This window comes from Xiphias gladius, chromosome 2, assembly GCF_016859285.1.
Source record: "Xiphias gladius isolate SHS-SW01 ecotype Sanya breed wild chromosome 2, ASM1685928v1, whole genome shotgun sequence".
NCBI lineage: Eukaryota > Metazoa > Chordata > Actinopteri > Istiophoriformes > Xiphiidae > Xiphias > Xiphias gladius.
In genome coordinates, this window is record NC_053401.1 from 5851654 (window position 1) to 5868899 (window position 17246).

The 17246-nt window shown below is 43.3% G+C and overlaps 1 protein-coding gene across 1 annotated transcript in view; it reads left to right on the forward strand.

Moving 5' to 3' along the window:
• The first annotated feature begins 8703 nt into the window (after window positions 1-8703).
• Window positions 8704-17246, forward strand: part of ptn (pleiotrophin) — a 40819-nt gene continuing 32276 nt past the window's right edge. The window contains exon 1 of the mRNA XM_040148755.1: window positions 8704-8793. The gene's annotated coding sequence lies outside the window, so the exon portion shown is untranslated. The remainder of the gene's footprint in view (window positions 8794-17246) is intronic.

Sequence of the window (17246 nt, forward strand, 5' to 3'; positions counted from 1 at the left end):
GCCACAAAAGGTCCTTACTACAGAATGTACGACACACACGGAGAAGCACACATACTGACACGGAAACACTGCACTGCCATTAAGGCCACATCTGCCACCAACAACACCACCACCCACATCTTATCTGTCATCATATCCCACCTTGTTTTGCTCCGCTATGTCCCAGCCACCCTTTTTCCCCTCAGCTGAAATCATCTGGTCACTGTGAGAGCTCGGCAGCAGAACGTCAGTGTATTCTGTGGGAGCACCACAATATTCACATTTCTTTTTCCTCCCAGACGTGGAATTGTTTTGACAAACCTTCTCGGCTAAATGAGATCAAAATAAAGAAGCAAATACAGGGCGATCCAATTCGCACTGGAGACAGATCGATATTTGGATTGTTGCTGTGAATGTCAGAAGGCCAGGAAGTACACACAGACGTATTCTCTGGTCCTGACCCGTTACAATGATTAAGTTCTATACACCGATCAGCATCAATATTAAAACCGGTTACCAGTTTTTAATGTTGTGGCCGATTGGTGTGTGTTTGCTTAGTCCTTTCAACATCAACAATAACAGAAACGAACGGACAGACACCCCCCCCCCCGGTAACCAGCCTGTCCCCTCCGAACTCCCTCATGTATAGGTTGGCAGAAAAGATTTAGAGGCTTGGCAAGAGCGACACAGACACGTTGCTGGAATACCAGAGGGCTGAGGAAAGTGATTGCATCTTATGTTTAAAGATGTACACTGAATCGGATTACAGTGGCTGTTTGTACCTTATTAGTCTGACATTTCTACAGGAGCAGGATGGTGTCTCCAGATGACTCAGAGAATTGGCTGCATTTAAATGTCAAACTACGAGGGCTAATGATTTTTATGTCTTGACATGTTTTAATGTGCTTATGAAAGCGGGAGAAAAAAAGGCCGGTCGAGAGAGCTGCCGATTGTGGAATGAGCGGAGGAACTGATAAGGGACCTTCTTTTTACCACTGCGGTTCCTTTCAAGAAGAGGAGACACAGCAAACTCTTCAAGCGAAGCCCTGACTGAATGCATTTGATGATAGCAATTGCATAATGAGACTATCCTGAAGCTCGGCTGAGTTCTCGACTTGAAAAATCACAGGTTTTTCTTTTCAAATATTAATAACTTTGTGATGGCCCAAATCTAATGAACATCACATCTAGTTGAAGGAGGCTCCTCTGTTCCGCGTTACAGTCTGTTTGCTTCCTCAAAATATCAGCACTCACGACAGAAAAACAGGACTTTCTCTGAACGGCAGCCCTTCTGTTACATCTTTTTAATAGGCTCATATGAACAAGAGACAATAACTTCACTGCATTAATAGTAGAGCTATAATGTGGCCTATAATATGGCAACCATCTGTATTGACTCATGCTTCTGCAGGGCTGCACTTGGCTTTTGACGAGAGGTGTTTAAACCACAGCAGCAGCTATAATCAGCCACCGATCCATGGATCGAGGAGTTCGTGGTAGCTGTATTCAGTCAGGCCTTTTCGATTTTTAAAAAACAATGATGTATGGCGGGTGAGCAGTAGGGGAAACGAGCCGACGTAATCATTTTGTTGTTTTTTTCCCTCCCTGACCACACCGCGCCCTCGGTGAAGGTCACGCCTTATTGGGTGTTTGGCAGCACTTGTGACCGTAACCATGCAGTAACGTGGAGTAGTGATATTGATCAAAGCTGTGTGTGGCTTTTGAGTTGTGTATTTCGCAACATTCAGAAATGCGCCATAAACATACAGAGAAAAGGACTCTTCTAAAACCTTGAAATGGCACAAAAGTTAATCCATAAGTAGAGGGTAGTGAAAATTCATCACCCTCCGTGTTTTCAGGTTCACATTCAGGGAGCTTGTTTCAAATGTGGATTTTAAAGATTACATTTTGTGTATAAGACCAGTGGAGCTGTAATATTTAGAGAGAGAAAGACACCTTAAGCTATATTGGGAGTATTACATCAACATATACACTGCTCAAAGTAAGTCTATGTAACTTTTGAAAGATGAAATAACCCGACCTTCTTAAAAATGAAACTGAAATTCATAAGAAAATAGAGCGCACCCTGGTCTGACCAGTGGGTTATGGTGGCTAATGTTAACTAACGCCGGCGAACGTTTGATAGACATTGCTGTGAAACTGTCATTGATGCGGAATCAGTTTGTTTTCGTGACTCTGCTCGTGCCATGGTTACCCGATGTTTTAGCATTTACCATCATCCTGTACTTTACACTCGTGGCCGAAGTAGCGGCTGTACAGCAGAAGCAAACTTTTGTTTTGCGCTGAACTTTAAGTAATGAATGTCGTGTCATACCCTTTTCCCTATTCAAAGTGTATCAAAGATCATATATTTTTAGATTGAAAGAAGTAGAGATAGTCTTTGATTGATGTAGACAGATAAACAGCGGGAGAGGTAGAGATTAAGTCTGAGTTGTTTTCACCCGGATGTGCTCTCTGCCATATTGACAGATTCAAGCCTCTTCTCTGTGAGCGATATGCATGATCTGGCCAGTGTTTCAGTCAGTTGTTTGCAATCTGTAAGGCTCCTGTGACTGATGGTTATGGTGTGTTAAAGGTCAACACAGTCTGGCATTACCTTCTCAGACTGGGGCCATTCTCAACCTCATTAAGTGGAAATTCGCAGCGCTCCTCTCCGACCAGACGCATACCCTTACGTATGACAGGAGACAATAATACAGACATCAGTGCGGTTGGCACTCTGCTCTGTCTGCTCGGCTAAAATTGGCCCAAATAAGACACAAATGAAACACATAGGGGCTTTCACTGAGATGGTTATACATGAGTACAGGAGAGGACATGTTTGATTTATCTAGTTGGAATCACATTGAAATTCAGCTGCGAAAGTTGTGAGGCATTGTACACAGCAAAATGAACCCTGTACTGTATCAGATTTCCATTTGTTTGACTGGTAGGAGCTTCCGCAGTCTGACACCCAAGAGTAACTCAGACTCGACATGTTCTAAGATCCCTAGGAATAACTGCTTTCCAATGGGAGGGAACAACATTATCATACAAGTGTATCAGGTGAATAAATCAGCATTTATTCGTTTTCAGTCTGATTATCTGATTATTTGTCTAATCAATACATTTTCACCATTACACTGCTGATGCTAAAAGTGTATGATGACTAATTAGCATCAAATGGATTTTAAATGGAGATTAAATACTGCATTAAGGCCTGAATAACAAATGCAGCTGCAGTCTTGGAAGCATTAGCGGTAAACTGTTGCTTCTTACATTGCTTTATCCACAATGGAAATGTGAAAACAGTCTTGCATGAAGTTCCTAGCCCTTCAACAGCAAAAGAAAAGGAATACATGCCAATGTTTTCCACAGGGAATGCCGAGGATGGTGTTTGGAAAGTAAAAATCTCTTTACTTTTATTAGCCACGGCACAGGCATATAAATATTAATATTCAACCAAGAGTTTATGCTTTATTTATGAAACCTAGCTTCTTGTGAAATGAAATGGGCATAATGGGATACTGTTCATTACCACATGCTGAATAGATTAGAGCCATAAACGTCATCAGGAGATAAAGGCTGTGCTTTCACAGGGATCGTGATGGGAATCGACTTTACTGAGGCGTTCGTGTTTTGCTCCTGTGTAGTTACAGTAAGTTATATAAGAGTATGTGCTATTATTTGTACCGATCAGCTCAAGTGAAAAATGGTCAGAATCGGTAGAGATTTTCAAATTCTTAGAGCTGCACTAATCAGAACTCTTACATCAGCAATGGATCAGATGATAATGTGTATTGTGAAAGTGGCCCACAGGGTATTATTGCCGAACTCTGCAGTTCACCTCAGGTTTTAGCTTGTTTTAGCTAATTGTTTTGGTTTTTCAGTCAACAGCTTCACTGTTACTTTCACTGCTCTCATCAACTTAGTGTCCAGCCACAGCAGGAGGCTGTTTTCGGCAGAACATTTCTGATAAACCCACTGTATGCTACTTGCCTGGAATTAAATGGCAGATAGGCAACATCAGCGGCTAACTGGCGAACACAGTGGGGCATCTGGCAGCTAAAGAGCAGATGTTTCCCTCAACAGTAGGTGGAGACCAAAACCAAACCAAGACAGAGCTAAAATGTGTGGAATTATTGGACTACAAATGAATGCTAATGTTGCTCCGGGTTTGCTGGATGTGTAAATTGGCTTGTTTTGCTAACGCATGTGCCACAACAACTTTATAACTGATGACTGACCTCGATAAAATGCCAGTGTTGTGTTTTACAGCTTTTTGCTCTGGCCCCAAGTGGCCAATACCATTCACTCCTGTTTCATGACTTACTGCGAACCACCTTGCAGAGACGTCTGCAGTATACTCCAGCAGAGAAGGATTACAGGATAACTGCTAACACGATAGCGTCTTCCAATTTGGACTCAACAAGTGTCTCTCAAAGATCTGTAATGTGAAGACAGTTTGCAGCTGGTCAGCAGCACAAATTTGAGTGTCAAAGCTACCCATAGTTAAACTCCATGCAAAGGCATAATTCACTAGTTTTGAGCAGCTACCTTCTATTTAACTTTTTATACTTATATATTTTGAAAATTTCTATATACAGTAAACGGTGCATTTTGCTTAAATTCTATTATTGTAATTCTGCTCCTGCAACATTTGGTGGTATATCTTAGCGTTTTTCTGTATTTCTAGCACTTTCTACACTGTAATTCTACTACTGTTATTTCTGCCGATTGATTACTTGCAGAACCTATATCGAGTATATCTGTCCATCCTGGAAGAGGGATCCCTTCTCTGTTGCTTTTCCTCAGGTCTCTCGCTCTCCGCTTGTCATTACAAAGGTTTTATTTGTGGAGAATTCACTTACCCAAATCAAGTGTGTAACGATAGAAGGCTTTGTGTGCTGTATAGATTGCAAAGCTCTCAGAGACAAACTTGTGATTTAGGTCGATACTTGGCTTGACTTTGATTAGGTGTACTATAGACAGCTGGATACAGAATTTAGCTAAGTACAGATTTAAATGGCAGTCATGGCCCCACAGATGTTCAGTGTGTGTGTGTGTGTGTGTGTGTGTGTGTGTGTGTGTGTGTGTGTGTGTGTGCATGAATGTGCATGTGTGTTTTTTTGTCCTGTGTCTGATATGACTTGCGGCCTAGCAGGGTACATTCTGTGAATCACACTGTCAAGACATTTTGTTCCAGCATTATGTCCTCATGCAGTAAGTCCATTTGATGAGAGAAACGTATGGACTACAACTGTGAAAACAGTACAGATCTGCCCCTGACTCTAGAAGATTTTTATTATAGGGGGTTTTATATGCGTGTATGATTATCTTATATCTAAACAGTTTTTGACTGATTTGAGAGGATGTTCTGAGACACGGCAATTTTCTCCCCTTTTCTTACAGCCATAAATTCAATCTCCATTTCCTTCCAGACATGTTGCACAAATTGAATACTCGCTTTTGAAAAGAAAAAAAAAAACGGTGTGGAAAAATGACTTTTCTGCCATTTCCTGGCGCTCTCATCTGTGTGTATACTTTGTGGTGTTTGTGTAGGAGAAATGATGGGATGGAGTAGCAGAGCGAGTGGAGCTGTGGTTACAAAAAAAAAAAAGAGAGAGAAAGAAACACTGTGGCTGACTTCGACAGGCTGATTTCATTGGGTTTCATCAGACTCTCGCTTCAGACAGGCCCAGTCACTGCCGCCTTCTTACTGGGCTGCCGTTGGACATTTACCCAGCGAACAGGGTTAGTGGGGCTTAACGGTGACTTCATCACCCCCTTCATTTCTGTTCTGGCTCACAATGACGGGAGCCCGTTTAAACTGTGCAAAAATAACGCGGGAGCTGTTGGATTTAAGATCATATTTCACTCAAGCCACTTTATATCAGTGTAAACTTATTGTAGAGCTCCCTTTGGGCTTTCGTCACAACAGAAAATCAAGTCTCACATCAAGCAATCAAAGATCTTTTTTCATAATATTTTCCATTGTTTGTCATATGTCATTTAATCCAAGGAGGGAAATGATATCATTGGACTAAAGCCTTGTGGATAGCACTAAGGCACATCGCACACTTAAGGGGAGGGCTGGGGGGGGGTGTGTGCAAATGGATGAAATGTATTATTAATGATTTGAATATGAGAAGGCAGCAGTGGAATGGTATATTGTTATCAGCAGGGGGTATGAGTCATACCAATTACTGGCCATCGCTGGGGCTGATGCTGAAATCCCCAGCAGTGCAACATGATGCTAAACATGTGGAACACTGCAGTGATGGCTCTGTCACAGAAGCAGCTCTACCACGACCTCGTCAAGGGTCGGGCAGCATGAATGAACAATGGATTAAAGTGAAGGGTAGACAAAAAACAAACAAAAAACAGGCCACAGATATGTATTCAGTGGTTAGAAAAATGCAGACCGAGACGACCTTCACTGCATATTTGTAGAAATTTCTGAAAACACTTTGGGTTTTGATGCCATTTAGCCGTGTGGGCACTGAAGTGATCCTTAACGTCTCTGGGCTTTGTTCATCTGCTTGTTCTTGTCCAAAAATCAATGCCTTTATTCCTAGTTTCTGCCTTCATTTAGACTTTAGATGAGGACATGTCTTTCTGGGGCAGATGCACCAAACAGCCCGGAGGCTCCTTAACTAATCCATTATTTTGCTGCTGGCCTATTGCACACCAATTTCAGCATTTTTTTCAACTTAGTGCCTCTTTGATGACTTTCAAAACAAGCTTTCAGTTGCTAGGCAAAAGGTGTTCGAGGCGCACCACTCGCCCTGCTTTTTGATTTTTAATTGAACTTTTCTCACCTCTCACCTCTTCACCCTTCCGTTATCCTTTTTCATATCAACCTGAAAGAAGTTGCTGTGAAAAGCTGACTTTTAGACTTGAGACTTTGACTTGAGTCAGACTTGCATCAGAGAAATTGGGCACTGACTTGGCTAACTGTTGGCCAGCTTCCTAACTTTTAATTCAGCTTTGACAGAAAAAAAAAAAAAAAAGGTTAAAATGCAGTTTCATTTTATTGGCAGCCATTCAGAGACTTGAAAGACTTCCAATTTGCTTACAAAGACTAGTGACTTTCCTTGGTTAGAAAAGACTTCAGACTCAACTTGGACTCGTCTCAACTGAGACTCGCTTTCCACTTGTCTCGATTGAGACTAAAATTAAACAGCTGCCCATTGATTACCAGTACAAATTTTTGTCCCTCGCTTTTGAATTAATAATGTTTAGCCTCCATCACAGTGGTTTCTGAGTATGCTGCCACCTATAAATGACCCTTAAAGTACTGAAAAGTGCATTATAATCACATTGTGAATGAGTCTGAATAGCACCTCAACAACAGACCCTGGCACTAAAAGGGGTTATCTAATAATTGAAAGCCAGCCCTGTAAGGTGAAATATAAGACCATTTCTGTGAGTGTGGACAACAGAGAGTTTACAGAGGCGGTATGACATCGGTATTGCGCAAAGGCTTTTAGAAAACAACTAATGGTACACTTTATCGATTGTGTGTGCTGTAATCTGCCAATCTAGGCTTGTCCAGCTGTGGCAGAGTGCCGGGCTGCTCTATAGGGCCATCACCAGCCATCTGCTGCTCCAGACACCCTGAGAATATCCACAATTTATTACCACACTCCCTCTAAAATGATATCTGGTCACAAGTGAGAGCTAAAATGGATGTAACCAGAAGAATGAGAGGAAGAGAGCGATGAGAGATTAACGGGCATCTGGATAGATCTGCACAGGTCTTAAATTAATTATCTATACTCTTGTTTAACTATTGAAAGCAGTCCTAATTTTTGTAAAGTCTGTAAAATCTTACAGCTTGTTGCGTTTTTTTTTTTCTGGTGATAAATGAGCCAAGACCTCGAATCTAGTAGGACTGTGGCGTTTTGTTTGGGGCTGAAATGATTGGTTCCAAATCATAAAAAAAACCCCAACATATATAAAGTTAGACAACCATTCTATCGAGCAACAGGAAGATTTTCAGACAACAACAGAATTTTCAGGCAACATCGTATATTACGATGTCATTCACCTGACACAGTAAATGTGTTTTTTGCCGGGCCGGCCCACATGAAAAGCTGAAAAGCCAATCCCGAGCCCAGCTGTTGTTTGTCAATATTGTATTGATTGCTGTGGCTGGACTCACTTTTCCATGGATCAACACGATATTTTATATAACTCCGTGTGGTTTGACTGAGCTGTTGTCCCCAGCTCGCTCACTCTGTTGGCTCATCCAAGGCACACGCAGTCACATTTCGTTGTTGTGTTTGCTCGCCTCTCCTGAATATCTGCCCCTCTGTTGGCATTTGGATCAGTGTCTCTCACTGTCTCGCTTCTCTTTCTGTTTATACAGTATGTATCTGTGCGTCTCTTTTCTCTCTCGGCACTCTCTCCTCGTCCCCATGGATCTCCCCGGCACTTACTTTGCTCTCAACTGCTCTCCCCCTTTCTCTCTCTCTCACACTCTCATCCTGGATCTCACATCTTCTCTCTGGTGTCTCAGAGAGTACCAGGCAGGGCGTCCCTGGAGTGACCTTGGGGGTAATGAGCTCCTGATCACGAGTCAGGAAACCCGGCATTCAACACCCACCCCGCCACCCTCCCCTCACCCCATGCAACACACACAAAAAAAAGAAAAAAAAAAAAAAAGACTACACAGCTATCGTATGCTCAGCCCACAAAGAGAAATAGTATTGGAGAGGCAGGGCAGCGGGGCAGAGGTGCAGATGAAAAGAGCCTAGAGAAACTACTTCTTCAAGCTCTGATATACAACTACCAGACCTCCAAAATAAAGTAAGTGGATTTTTTTTTTCTGGGTGCACACTTACTGATGCATGACTTTTAGTGGGGTATGTTTGATGTGATTATGAGGTGGTTACTTGAGCAGCCAGGCAAGCAGAAAAGTTTGGAGCTGAACTGTACTCTGGGCAGAAAGACTCAGTGGAATGGATGGTACGGCACGAAGGCCATTTTTGGTGTGTGTTTCTTAGTGTGTGTGTGTGTGTGTGTGTGTGTGTGTGTGTGTGTGTGTGTGGGGGTGGGATTTATATGATTGCCAGAACCGCCAATATCAACCCCTGTTGTGTTCACATTGCTTTAAGAACTCACAGTAAGACAACTTTGGGTAAAGTTGCAAAAGAAACTTAAAGTTTCTCTGGTGATCAACGCAATGTTTTGCATTTGTGCATTTTTTCCATCTATTTTGCCTTTTGGTAAAAAAAAGTAAGTAAAAAAAGTAAAAAAAGTAAAAGTACAACACTTCTATAGACACGGTCCTAATTGTTTCTTTGTTACTCTTCCCATATTAAGCAGATTTTTCCCTGGAGCTGTTGATAGGAGATAATAAACATATGAACAAATAAAAGACTATTAAGCTTGAAATGCTGAGAATTATAACCGCAGATGGAAAAGTGGCTTGTAGACTTATTGGGTAAACAATTGGAAAGTCCCAATAATCCAGCAGCCATGGGCTATGGACTGTGGCGTTAAATCATTAACAGGGCCTTTTTCCTCAGTGATTAGACATCAAACATCCATATGTTTTGTTTATTATTGCTATCAGCCAAATATATGCAAGCCCAATTAAGTATGTCTGTGCATGTGTGCTAGTTGAAGTGGGCCACTTTTTCCCAGGATGTCGTAATTTGGGTCAGGCCTGACTGGAATGACAAACCCCGAGCAGCCGTATTGTATCAGCGCTATGTGGTCCGGCAGACCTTCTGCTTTCGTTGCCATGGCTTTCTTCAGCCCTGGTATAGCAGCCCGAGTCAGACCAAACAGTGTTCTTCTCTGTCTTATGGGCATTCCTACTGCGGACAAAAGCTTTCTCCGGCTCATTCTTGCTCGAAATGAGGTGTCCGCTTCAATTCTTTAGAATAAACACATGGTGTGGTCCTAATGAAAGAGCTGGGGGAGATTAAACATGAGGTGGAGATGAGCTTGAGAAACCAGCTTTGGTCCATAGGAAGTCAGAACACAATGTGGATTAAGCTGGATGACAGCCAGCAGGGCCAAACTCATAACACTGCTTCGTTTCTAAATAGGTCCTGGCATTTTCCTTCCAAGATGGCCACTTGGAGGTCTTTAAGAGACATTTTACACACTCTGCCCTTTTCTCTTGTTAAACGCTTGCCCCACAGACTTCACCACGTGATCTCGCCTATATGTCAAGACTAAACACAAAGCCAGTTCATTTCCGTCTGTGTCTTTGACGAGACTGTTCTCCTTGGAGGAGCTGGAGCAATAAGGCATAGAATTGCGCTGTTAGGGCCCTGAGAAGTCCGCTCCAGGGGGGAGGGAGGCGCCGTGAATGGAGCCAATTCTCATCTATAGGGCACAAGTAAGTGAGAGAGAAAGGGGGTAGGGGGATGAGGACATACACAAAGATCCCCACATTGAGTGGCTGGTTAATTCTTGCGGGGTACGCACTGACCCCTCACATGTGGGATGAACAGAATGAGCCTCGATGGGGTCTGGAGGGCCTCCACAGAAAGGGAGGACAGGATAAAAGAGAGGAATGGAAGAAAAGAGGAAGGGGAAGGATGCCAGGAGAGAGGCCTGTCAAGGCACCGTCCTTCATTACATCCAGTTCTCAACATCACGGCGCAGAATTTGCAGTATAGAGCTGGAAAACTTCAGGATATTAACGGAAGATTCAGGTGTAGTGCAACTTGTGTCTTTATTTTTTTTTACAGTTTTGTCTACCATTTCTGTTGGTAGTAAGTCAACCAAGAGCATGATGGAAGGGCTAAAGAAGTCAGACAGCCCAAGAAAAACGAGCAGTCACACCATCATTCAGGTTGTGAAGTGGCACTCCAGAGACGAGAGATCCTCACTCTTAGTTCCTAATATGGGTCAGTCTCCAAAAACACTGGATCCTGCACCTCCCAGAATGCAAGTCAATAGTATCTTTTGTTAAACTCTCCCTTATTTCCTAATTTTCTTGTTCCCTCCAGGAACAAAGAAAATACTACACAGTTCTTTTCACAGGCCAAGACGTAAATCCCAGTGACAAGTAAATTGTACTTGATCCACTGCAAACATCCATCACAGCCTACGGACTGACTTCCTGGTTCAATTTTGACCTCTTTTACTTGCCATAGTTGTATGCGTATGCAGTTCTCTTGTGCAATGAGGGATTATTACCTTCATTTGGATGCATTCAGTTTAAATTTCTTAATCTTTTGAAATTGTTTACAGTCTTTCTAATCATGTGACTGCTCGTTATTTCCCTTTTTGCACTGTTTTAGAGGGGTTGTTGGGCAGTGTACTCTTTCAATAACTGATAAAAATAATGGCCAAAACTACAAAAATAGTTATGATAAACTGGAATGATCCCTTAACAACAGTCAGAGGTGAGAAATGCAGAGGTGCACACAATCCCACTGCCTGAGCTTGCCCCTGAAATCTCAACCAATTTTTGTTTCATTCAGTCGTGGCAATGAGCAACGGGACCAGCTCCTGCCGCTGCTGGGTTGATTGTCATGTGTGGCAACGCAGAAGTTCTCGTGGAGGCACCAAGCAAGCAGCTATCTCGTTACGGGCATGGGCGAGAAAATCCGAGGCTGTCTGCGAAACATCTAAGCTGGTGATGAGAGAATGTGTCCATTCGTGGGGTGCTGGTTCCCATTCCATGAGGAAGCCCATTGACGGGGCTACTAATGCCTTTTGTGTGGGAATTCAAGTACACGAGTCAGGGTCTGTGTTCGTGCACAAATGTTGAGGCATGTTGTGAATCCCTCAGTTGCTTTTTGATCACTATCTAGCTTTGCACCCTAAATAAAAGGTCCTCATTTCATTCCTTCCTTAAATTTGTACGGATTTTCCACTTTTCCAGTGGAAAAACAAATACCTCCTCGTGGCCTGCATCTCTCCGCTCTGCTGTTGAATTGATCTGATGTTTGATCCTCGGAGAGCTAATGATAACCTGAGGCTTTCCACTGTAATCAGTCAGCTCATTAGCGTCCTACTCAGTCACACAGCCGGTCACACACACACGTACGCACGTGCGCAAACACACACAGAAACTGTCCCCGGGCCTGCTGGTAGGTGACTGAAAGAAGAAAGGGCAAAAGGCAGAGGGCTGGAGCTTAAGTTCTGTACCTACTGAGAAAGTAAACATTCGGTAACGCACGATTGGACTAAATTTAATCGGGTGCGTTTGGTTGTATTTCAGTGTTGGTCCGGGGAAGAGTTACAAAACGGGTGTACCGGTGATTAGTTTTCCAGCCTATTCAGTAGAAGTCACTTCACATACAACTGATCATTTTGCATACCATATTAATAGGCTTTGGAAATTCTGTAGTGTGTCTTCTAACATTTCTGGCATCCGTTGTGAGATACTAAATTCTTGTACCGGCACCTCGAAACTTCATCACAGCGAACATTAATTCTGCATTGTTGCTTGCACCGTTGTTGTGCACTGTTTTAAATTAACCCGTGCTTAATCTCCATTCGTGTGAAAAGGATAACGTACCGCTGTCAAAAACTGATGCAGACCGGACATTTGCTGGTGGACTACACCATACAGAAAGGGATGTAAATCAGTGGCTGCCTGGAACAGCTGTAAAAAAATGCATCCAAAAATAAGCGACTGTATTGCATTGATTCAGAGATGGTCAGCAAAAATATTAAACCTACATCAATTGGGTTTTGGCCATTCGAAGGCAATGCAACAAGTTATAAAGTTATAAATACAACACTGACACATTATCAGCTTACTGAGTGGATATGGCGAACGTGTTAGCAAACAGTGGTCTATTCACACATCGAGTGGGCAAGGAGCAACAGGCAGCATTCGCTCTCATTTAGCTCCTGAGGGGAGTTTACAGTGCTCATACGGCTTAATGCTGTACTATGTTCTCCAGCTAGTTGCTAAGTTTGTTTTTGTCTGCTGTTTGGTGCTGGGCAAGCTGTGTACAATGGGTTTTTAAAAGCCTCTTTTTTGTCGTCTGCTGCTGCTGAAAATGAGGCGGTAAAACAACGAGCTCGAAGACGCCGACGAGCTCTAAAGATCCGCGAGGAGCTGCGAGGTGATAAACCTGTGGGTTTGTCACTACAAGCAGCCCCTTTCACATCACGTACAGTCATCTGACCCGTTTGGAGCGTGAAAATTATCGATTAGAGCAGCTTTAAGTATGCATAACATGTAAATAGCTAAAACTTGACTGGCTGCCATTAGGCACCATTATCACACAAGATAATGCCGTTATCACACAAGCACCTTAAACGGTTCCTGCAGTGTACAAGTTAGAAGCTTTGGAGAGAGAGAGAGAGGCAGCAGTTGTGTATCTTTAGCAAATGTCATACAGGGAATACAGGTCCTCACGGTGCTCCCTTATCCCTAGTTTGTGTTTGTCCAGGCCTCAGAGTGTGAAGCACAAGGGAGTGGGTGGTGTTTGTATTCCTCTAATGAACCGAGGGATGATTTTGTCTCACGCACCATATTATCAGAGAAATAGAGAGAAAAGGTAGAAACTCAGACAAGGAGGAGAGCTGCACAAACAACCATAAACCACAAGAAGAAAGAGCGTATTGGAAACATCTGGATATAGATACAGATATATAAGTCTATAGATGGACTGCTGTATTAAATCATTAGACAAATAGAGATAGATATTGAAATTGTCTTTTAAAATAATAAACATCCCATTAAAAATTCTTCCATGAATCTCTCTCCTGATGATAACAGGTGCAGCGGAAATAAAGGTCCATCAGGTTATTTACTTGGAAAACTTTCTGCCCAATGCTAACGGTAAATGGCTTAAAGGTAAACCCTGAGGGCACTATTAAATAACAGACAGCCGATGCGCTGCCAAAGCTCCACCTAAATGCTGTAATCTATTGGCTCAATAAATGCAGCCTCATTTTATTTAGAGCCTCTCTGTGGCTGCTGTGTAGCCAGGAGTGCGTTCGACTCGGCCAATAGAGTTATTAGCAATATCATAATAATTTCTACCGAGAGTATTTGATTCTTGCGAGGCATAAACAGTGTGTAGGCTATAAAAGGAGGGGGGGGCTTCAGAGACGCACGGCAGCAGGTCGCTCTTAGCCACTGGGATGCCGGGATTTGTTGTGATGTGGCCGCTGATGTCGAATGGAAGGTTAAATTGATCGTGAGCATCACTGTGGAACCCCGTCTGCCACTTAGTGTCTCTGTTCCACTCCCACATCTAATTGGATCGCTACCGGTAATGTTGCACTGAGGTGACAAACTTCCCTGATTAGAAAAGGTTTGCATAGTTTACTGTGAAATTCGGTCATGTTTGAAGTGCAGTGATCACATGAAAAGGAAATACAATTTTTTTTAACATTAATCATGTCAATGATTCAGTTAAATTATTTGTTTAAGGTCGAAAATTTCTGCCTTTTCCATCTTGCAGCTCATTTTATTAGGACAAACAGTGGTTACCAGGCTGCTTAAAGGGCCAAATCTTCAATACTTAATACCAGAAGAAATTTAAACACTTTATACAGCCTCCTTATGCCAAGGGGGGTGTCTAATCCTTGGTTAAATCTCAGCAGTTTTTAATCTTGTCCAGTGGAGAGTCTCTGCAGCTCTGGGATGCCTCTCTGTTCCTCCCTCAAGGCACCGCATTCTGGAGAAAGGAAGATTTGGAAAGTTAAACACCTATGATGGATGGGGAGGGGATTAGATAGGCCCACTCTGGTTGCAAACACCAAGGATGGTTTTATGTCCACCCACCAATAAGTGATTAGAAACCAGGATCAGTAAGGGTGGGAGTGTATTCAACAAAGCCCCAGGGAAGAAAACGTTCTGTCAGGCACTTGTTACTTGCCTTAAATACTCGGAAATGTGTGTGCATGTCACAGCTATCCCTCCCTTACTTGAGAGTTGAAAGTTTCATCCGCATGCAGGCAAAAGGAGAAGGAGGAGTGAGAAAAAGAGAGTCGAGTGGGAAGGAATCGAGAGAAAGGCAGATAGGCGAGAGAGAGAATCATTAATCATATCCATTAGTATTCCATCCACAGCTTGTGCTGTGAGACAGCCGGTCTGTCCAAATAAACAACCAGCAGAGGGGGGATGCCTCATTATAACTGCCCCCCTTTCCTCTCACCCGGAGTTCACATTCCGTCTGACCATAAACACCAGGCCAGGGCTGTGGCCTTGCCCTCTTTCTCTGCTGGAGTTTAGAGTTGTTAGCGGGGCTAGTAAAGCAACATTTCACATGCTGTTCGGTACATGACGAGGACAGCGCAGTGCAAGGCAGCGTCCCGGGAGACGGAAAACAAAAAACACAAAGCGAATTCATATTGTTTAGTCCTCTGAGGGTTTTGGGTTCCTGCCCCTTCTACGCCCCGATGCATTGTCTGGTTGCACAGGTGCCGCTCCACCCTCGAGGACATCTCGTCTTCACGCCCCTTCCACCTTCCCCTTCCCAACAGTTTGTCACTTAAAAGATCCCAGTGCTGCCAGAGGGAGGCAGGACATCACGTACACAAAGGAGACTTTGACACAGTCTGTGTCACGTTTCCATTAAAATGTTGCCCAAGGTTTGAGCAAATATCTATACACACAAGTGAAACTATACATCAGTGCATGTTTGCATCAAATACCTTTTATATGAAATATTCAAGAGGACATGACAAGCTGATATAACTGATGGGGCAGGAGTAACTGATACATTAAGGCACATCCCCTCTGCTCCCCAGCTAAGATGACATCTGCCATTTTTAATGAATTCATTTGTCTCTCTGATCCGCATGCACCCTCTGGTGTTTTTATCAGCCGTTATGGTGATACAAAACGGGGTGTGATGCAACAAGAGAACCATCTGGACTTGAACCAGGGATGTTTCAGTTATGTACAACCCCCCCCCCAAAAAACCGCCTTTTATTCATTACTTTTTTGGGCTTTGTGGTGAAGTGGAGGCATGTAATATCTGTGGCCACATGACATGTTGCAAAATTTCAGCCATTTCCTCTCAAATTATGCAAAAAGTAAATATGGCCATTAAAACAAGTGGATGGAGATGTATAAAGAGATGTCCTTGGATGCCACCTTGCCTTCTGTGTGCTCTCACTAAAAGGGTAGAACACAAAAGCTTGTCCCCGGGGCAGCACCCTAACAAGTACCCTTTCTTGCAAGTTCATTTCTGAACCTCTACCATTTGTACCATAAAAAAAAAGTTCAGTTATGTACCTGAGTGACCTTTAAACAAAATCATTGGGAAATACAGAGAAAATAAGAGTACTGCCTTACTTTGAATTGTCAATTCCCCCTACACTGCAGTTCGTCAGTCTTCTCTCTCTCATTCTTGGCATAGGGAGGCTGTTGGCAGACCGGCCCGAAGAACGAGTTAGTGTTGTGACGAGGACATGATCCCTAACCAGCTTTCCACCCACCGACACTGCCAATTGGGGTCAAACTAACAGCACCACTGCTGGGCACTGAGCCCTCTTTGCAGTGGTGGACAAGTGTGTCCCCCCCCACCGCGTACCATCCGGGTGCCTTAATTTTTCACCGCCTTAACGGACTTTAATAACACGACATTTAGAAACCCATTTGCCTCTACTTCACGGTGAATTGGAAGAAAATTTCTCACTCTAAAGGATCAGAAACTGCTTTGTAACTTTATGTTTGATCAAAAGGTAGAGCAAAAAGGGGCCCATTCATTTAAAATCTAGAGTCATTTTTTTGGCGGACTGCTACCACACAAGGACTAGAGGATCACCATGGACTGAAGTTGACTTTTTGTCAACTGTATAGGCTCAACCTCAGCAATATGTGGTGTGCATGAATTTGTTATGTGCATTTGTTAGGTTTTCCCTTTAATTTATCCGCCGTCTACCTGATATGTTATTTGTCACATATCACCGCCAGTAATGCTACACGTGCACGTATTAGTATAGACATTTATACTCCTCTGTAAGTCTTTGGACTGTGTTCACCCTGCAGGGGCAACCAGCTCTGCGCTCGAGTTATCAAATCAACTGTATGTCAGTTTCGGGCACTTGCCTGCTCTTCCCACCCAGGGTAATACTACCTTGACTGCAGTGGCTTGTGTGACACACATTAAAGTAAAATAGGTTGTCAGCAAAGGCAGTGGCCCAGCCACACTCTGCGGTGTTTGTACACGAGGACTCGATGTCTCCCCTGACTGTTCTAATGCTCAGTGGCAAGTTGAAAGGTCATGTTTAATGCCCTGGGCTGCGACTGAAGGCAAGAGCCCCCCCCTCCCCCTCTTCCACCCCTTAACCCTGCGCCCACCCCACAGCTGAGCACA